General features: G+C 33.8%; 1 long non-coding RNA gene across 1 annotated transcript; it reads left to right on the top strand.

The window, feature by feature from the left end:
* The first annotated feature begins 5,198 nt into the window (after positions 1–5,198).
* LOC147492532 (uncharacterized) lies at positions 5,199–5,871 on the top strand. The gene is made up of 3 exons (XR_015197849.1): positions 5,199–5,251; positions 5,349–5,411; positions 5,597–5,871. It is a non-coding gene; the product is annotated as an uncharacterized LOC147492532 (long non-coding RNA).
* The last annotated feature ends 1,215 nt before the right edge of the window (positions 5,872–7,086 follow it).

The raw sequence follows: 7,086 nt of genomic DNA, 5'->3' as shown, positions 1-7,086 counted from the left end.
CAAAATTCACATAATCTCTGAAGATGTAGTCTGTGGTTACTCTGCATTCTTATATTTGCGAAGTAGTTTTAGTCTGCATTCTTAAAATCAAACCTTCAAGTTCTAAAAGAGATGGAGATAAAATTGAGAAGATGGCTGCTCCAAAAACTACGAACAAACCAAATCTTGTTAAAATCAGTTCAAGTTTTCATAGTTTTGCAATTTCAACTTTAGATTTTTATGTTTGTGTATGTAGTAGTTTTACTATGCATTTTTATATTTTCGTAGTTGTTTTTACTCTGCATTCTTAAATTTGCATAGTATTTTTTATTTGCTTTTTCATGTTTGTGTAATGTGTGGTGCTAATTTTACTCTGCATTCTTAACTTTGCATAGTATTCTTAACTTTGCATAATACTTTTACTCTGCATTCTTAAATTTGCACAATATTTTTTATTTGCTTTTTCATGTTTGTGTAATGTGTAGTGGTAATTTTACTCTACATTTCTTAATTTTGCATAGTATTTTTACTCTGCATTTTTAACTTTGCATAGTACTTTTACTTTGCATTCTTAGATTTGCATAGTATTTATATTCTGCATTCTTAAATTTGCATAGTAATACAATTCTGCATTTTAAATTTTGCATAGATGATCTTTGTTATTAATTGGTTTTCTGTCATTATAACAGAATGTAAACAAGAAGAAGTTGTAAAAGACATTTAGGTCCTCGATATGAGGAAAAGCTTATGGAAACAATTGAGACAACAACAGGAGCAAAGTAGGATTGTTTGTGCTTCATTGAGATTATCTGCCACAAGGCTGCTTGAATGGGGTTCCAGGGTCTTCGCTGCTAACATCCGCCTACCTAATCCTAAGTGAATTCCATGCCTTGGGAAATAATCTTCGTCTCTGAGCTTGGTTTAGTTTTGATTAGATTATAAACTTTGTTTGTGTAGACATATATGATGGTACATTTGCTTGTTTATTATTGATCTACAAGTATAACCAAGTTGTATCTATACAAGTAGTTAATATGAAGTTTTAGTTTCCTTGAATGCGTTTTATTGCAATGAGTAGTTTAAAATTGGAGCTCGACATAGCTGACGCATTTAATGAATCAAATCCCGGTGACCTTTGCAGAAAGGTTAAAGGTTGTGCTAAATCTGGTGAAGAATCAGGAAGCCAGATAACCTTGCCACTTATGCCCAATTGTATAAACTTCTGCAATTTGTGTTCCTGGGTTATTTGCACCACAATTCCTAAATATAATAGTGAACTTGTATTACTCTGCTTCATTCTAGATGCCACTGATACAAGATAAACTTCAGTGATTGTGTCTACATCTTGCATCTTCATAAAGAACAACTTTTATACTTTACATTTACATATATTCTATCAGGTGTCGGACAATTTTTATTACCAAAAAGTTACTATGTAAATTTAAGTTTTCATAGGTCAAGTTACTATGTAAATATAGATTTACATATATAATGACTATGTAAAAATACATTTACATATATTATGTTAGATGTCAGGCTAATTTCATCCGGCACGTAAAAAGCCCACTTTCATGCCAAGCATCTCAACCACTTGAAGCCTCTTATCCCAAGCTGCAAAGTCATCTGAAGAGTTATTAAGATTGCTAGCCTTTATAGCATCAGCATCATCCAAAGTCTCAGTTTGACATTAGCAGAGTTCATAATACTTTTCATGAATTAAGAAGCCACAACGTAAAATTCTTATGCAAAAACAACTTTTCATATAAAACTACTATACAAAAATAGATTTGCATAGAAAAATCAGTTTGAAAAATTAAATTTGCATACTATGCAAAAATAAATTTACATAGAAAAATTGGTATGCAAAAATATATTTGCATAGAAAAACGAGTATGCAAAATTAAATTTGCATATAAAGTACTACCTATGCAAAAATAAATTTACATATAAAAACTGGGATGCAAAAATAAATTTGCATAGAAAAACGAGTATGCAAAAATAAATTTACATAGGAAAACTCATATGTAAAAATATATGTACATAGTAGAATTTATAGTGAGAATACATTTTCACACTGAAAAATTGAAGGAAGAAAGGAAAAAAGATAGAAGAAGAGAAAAAATTGAACTATTTGTTCAAACTCACAAGTTGAGATAACATCATCAAGTCTATTCAATTAATTTGAAAAAGATTGATACCTAATAATAAGATGAAATTGAAGAAGATCTAAAACAGTTGAAGAAAATTAGTTAATAGACTCAAAATCAAATCTTTCAAACAAACCAAGCTCCTGTCTAGTAAAAAAATTGAAGGTGATTGAGAGAGAGATCGAACCAAACCTATCGAAATTGATTACTGATAAAAATCAAAGGTGATTGAGAGAGATATTGAAAGTGGAAGCTTGTTTCTTCAATGGCGAAACAAGAACATCATTGTTTTGATGTTATTCAATTGGTGCTCTTCATTTTTATTTTTTTCTCGTAATCCTTGGTGTTCTTCAATCTTAAATCTCTATTTTCGTATTCCCCCATGGAAAAGAAAACAATTTTGGTGAGGAGATTAAAATTAGACCGGATTTTACAAAAACATGGAGGTTATATATAAACGGTTTGAAAAAAGAGGGGGAAAGGGAGGGGGGTTTAGTGTAACGGGTTCTGAATGAGGGAGGTGAGCCTTAATTTCTTGTTTGTTTATCCCAACATCTCCATCTTAAATAGAGGTACTCTCTTTTCGATCTTTTAAGGTTACAATCGATGAAGATAAGTTTTGTTTGTCTTGATTTTTGTTTTGGGGTTTCTAACGTGATTTCGTTTTCTAGGGTTTATAATCTTGTTCCTATGGAGTTTTCTCCATTTCACAGTTTTTGCATCAGATTCAGAAACGAGAACCATCTGTGTGAGAACCCCACTCTCTTTCTCTACTCTCTTGATCAAAACAAATCATCTAACCACATCCTCTCCTCTCCTTCTCATATCTTCAAACCCCATTTTTATCGCTCTTGACCATTTACATGAATATTTGGTAGTTGGGATCGGAAAATGTGTTGAAAATTGATACAATTCAAGTTAGAAAAAAAGGAAGTATTTTCTGCAGAGGAAGCAATAAAGTGTCCTATTAACAAGCTGATTGATGGAAAACATGATGGAGAAGTGACGACCTTATCCATTGGCACATGGATGACCACTAAGCTAATTTAGTTTCTGCGTCGATAGATGGCACGGTTGGTATCTTCACGTTTGTTCTGCGCTAGGCACTTTTATTTTGGTTATTCTAAAATGTTCTAGATACTTCTCTAGTTGATTAAGAGGCGTGAATTAAATTCTTATTGTTGTACATTTGGCTTTGTGTCTGTTCTGTAGTTGTGTATGTTTTTCTTTTTTGCCTTTTGCTTTGTTTTATTTAGCTTGTTTATCTGCTTTGGGTGTTAATTAGTTGGGTGTATTGTGTGTGTGTGTGGTGAGGGAGTTAGGTCTGGAGTTCTGGTTTTAGTATTAACTTTTTGGTTTTGTATTTTTTTTTCCTGATTCTAGGTGTTGATGTAATCTCTGAATTATGTCAATATATTTAGATTGATGGATCAAAAATAAAAGTTACATTTGTGGCTTGGAATCATGAAATGACGTGAATAGTGAGGAGGATGATCACATCCGATTTAGGTCGAGGATGACGTGGAAGGGACCTGATCAGGGGAGGATGGCAGCTGATGTTAGTTGTATTTTTTTTTTGTAAATGGGGGAGTTCTTAGTTGTAGGCTTGGGATTTCTCTTTGTAGGGTAGATTTTTCATTTCTTTCTCCTTGCATCCTTGTCTTGGGATTTTTCCTTGTCTATTTTTTAAGTAAGGCCCAACAGCTGGAACATGAGAACCAACGACTAGGTACTGAAGCCGTACTAGTCCTAGTTAGCTTGGTACATGTTTGAGTCTCCGTGAATAGCCGCTAACTAGTAGTTAGTGCTTCCCCAGATGCTGCTATATTCGCCAGCTTTCATAAGTATGTCTGAGACTCCTAGTATAGGTTAGACACCCTATCGGTTGGTGCCTTTAGGTAAGGATAGCTGAAAAAGAAACCCGTTTCATATAGATCGAGACCTGTAGCTTGATTATTTACTCATTCCATACTAGTAAGAACTGCAGAAAATTGTTCTATAACACTTCTTCTTCTTCTTCTTCATTTTCATTTAATAGAAGTGAATTCGCGTCTTTGCTCTTGGGTGTTGCTTTGCGCTTTGATCTTCACGCTTCCGCAACTCATCGCTTGGTGCCCGCTTCTTCTTTGGTGGGTGTTGTTTTGCCCGGCGGTGCATCTTCTTTCTTCTTTGGTGCCACCGCTCTTCTTGGTGTTCTTTGCCGGTGCGCATCGTCTTGCTCCTCACGGTGCCTCAAGCATCGCCATGGACCTTAGGTTATATAAAAGAAGGTAGGATCCAAGTTAAATACTTGAACTTGTTCCAAAAGGTAAGACAACAAGGAACCGAGCCAAAGGTAAGAATCACTACTAAAAAAAGCATATTTTATATCGGTTACAAGAATACCTCTATTTTGGTTCTTAATAAAACCGATATAATATTTTCTACCAAGATTTCTCATATCGGTTTATATTTTTTCATATCGGTTGCTATTTTGTCATGTCGTTTACATAATATATAACTGATATGTTATATCCAACCTTTTATATCTCAAAGTTCCAACCCATCTAAGTAGTTAAGTATGTATAATATCACTTACATTTTTTGTAATATAAGAATATTCCGTTTAGATATAAGAATTCGTGTGTTATTTCATTGCCTTGCCGAAAAAGAAAGAAAAGAAACTTTTTGGTAGGCACAAACCAATTCTAGGGTTTGGGAAACTCATCCGCGATGGTTGTCTTAATTAGATCAACCTAGGTGTTCTCGAGCTTCTCTTCTCCACTAGATCGAGCATCTGATCTCCATGGGGTTTTGCTGACTAGGTATCTAGTTCACCGGAATTTTAGATCTGTTTGTTTTGATTCAATTCGAGTAGATGGTGTCATGGGGTTTTGCTTTGTTTGAAGGTAATGTCTAATTTCTGAAATTGTTAGTTATATATGTTACTATGACTTGGAGTTTTTCGCTTTTTATCCTTTTGTTTGCTTCTGAGATTCATTTGATGTATTATGCTGTATCAACCTAACATTTTGGTTTGATTGTTAGAATCCTGGAAGTGTTACTCCCCGCCAAGAACTTCGGGGATTTCACCTCTCCCACCTGAACATGGTGCAACAGTTGATATTCCTCTTGATTCTTCAAAGGTGAGATAAATTTAAGGAGAGCAAATTACCTTATTATTAGGATGCCCTATTTAAGCTTTAACCTGAACTCATCATACGATACTTTGTTTTGAATTAGGATATCAAAAAGAAGGAGAAGGAACTCCAATTCAAGGAGGCTGAATTGAAGAAAAGGGAGTAGGTATCTTCTGCTTTTGCTTTAAATGTATATAAGAATGTGCATGTCGACATTGGATATCTGTGTGCTACATTAGACTAGGTAGTTGATGCCATACATAGAAGAGTATTAACCTTTTATTTTTTGTGATTGTCTTTGCCTTTAGTTAAAAACTAATCTATTGGGTGTATTTTTTAAATGGCATTCAGGAACTAAACCGGAGAGAAGATGTTGTAGCACGAGGTATTTCCATATGAAACATCATTGTTTTAGAGTTTTAGCTTATGCTAATTGGAGTATATTTCAAAGTAGTTATAAATGTGTGCTAATTAGTGTCTATGTAATTTTGTAGTTATTGGTGGTTCCTGGTAACTTTTCAGAAGCAACCACTATACATATTCTTGTTTGGCTTTTGAGCATGAATTTCATGAAGTGTTTCTTATAGATTTGTATTCTGAATGACCATGTCGATTACACTTGTTGCTCTTTCGTTGCACAATCTCTGGATTGAAATTACTTTTGTTATTCTCTTTTCAGGGCACTTTCTGTTTGTGTAAGGTCATTTGCAATCTCACAAAATCTTTGCTACCATTGCCAGAGAAATGTCATGGTCTAATTGATATAGATAAGCGTTACCGTCAACGGTGAGTCTATAGTTCAGTCTTTCTATATGTATTATATATTACTCCAGAAGCATATGCAAATGCCAAAATTGTATGGGAGATAACTAGATATAACAATTTCTTTTGATCTGAAGTATATATGATATGGTTGGGTTCCACAATTCTATCTCAAGGTTTTATTGGTCTATTGCAATTTGTAGGGTGTAACTCTTTTAATAGTTACTAATACTATGACTTTAATCAAATGGCTTGAAGCGAGTCAAGCTATTGAGTGTCCAAATCCAGCATGCATTCTTTTAATTTTATTTAGTTATTGGTAAATAAGGCAAGGTTTAGGTAGACAGACTACATAAATGTTTTTACAAACCAAATATCACATCGTCAATAAGTTCATACAACTAATACAAGTTACCTCTTTCTGTCTCTATTAAAGATTTGAACCTATTCATTTATCGTAGAGTTTAACATCTTTCTCGGCTACTACGAGAAGCTTTTCTGGCGTATTTGTTAAAGTGCATCTCTATTATGTTGTTAATTGTTATTGACGTCTGCACATGCTTCCAAAAGAAAGACATTACTTTTATTAAGGCATAATCATTTGATGCATAACCTTACTGCTATCTTATTCATTTTTTATTTGGCAGAAAAACTATACAGGTGGGCTGTTACCATATCCTGTTACAATCAGCTTGTCCTTTGGTGTGTTTTCTAGCCTTAATTTGCTTTTCTATTACTGATCAAAATTTCATTTTGTTTTACACAAATTGGGTGACAGTAATTTTACATAGTGATTATTTCTGTCAACTCTACCGTTATATGTGAATATTGTAGGCCATGTGACTTTGATTGCTAAATATTGATTAATGAGTTGGAGTTGAGATTGGTTAAATTTTTTATTGGGTAAGGTAAAGAGAGAATTGGGTGGTTCTGAAAAATGGAGCAGTTCCTTTAGGAATGTCCGACTCCTTTGGTAATTGAAGAGGAGTACTTGTTTAATGGATGAAGTTTTGTGGGGTTCTTAGAGGCTTCAAATATTTTCTTGACCCTGAAATTGGTTTTAATCAGTGTCATTGTTC

This window comes from Coptis chinensis, chromosome 6 (genome assembly GCF_015680905.1).
Source record: "Coptis chinensis isolate HL-2020 chromosome 6, ASM1568090v1, whole genome shotgun sequence".
Lineage (NCBI taxonomy): Eukaryota > Viridiplantae > Streptophyta > Magnoliopsida > Ranunculales > Ranunculaceae > Coptis > Coptis chinensis.
The sequence above is the reverse complement of the archived record's forward strand: the minus strand, read 5'-3'. Positions and strand labels throughout refer to the sequence as shown.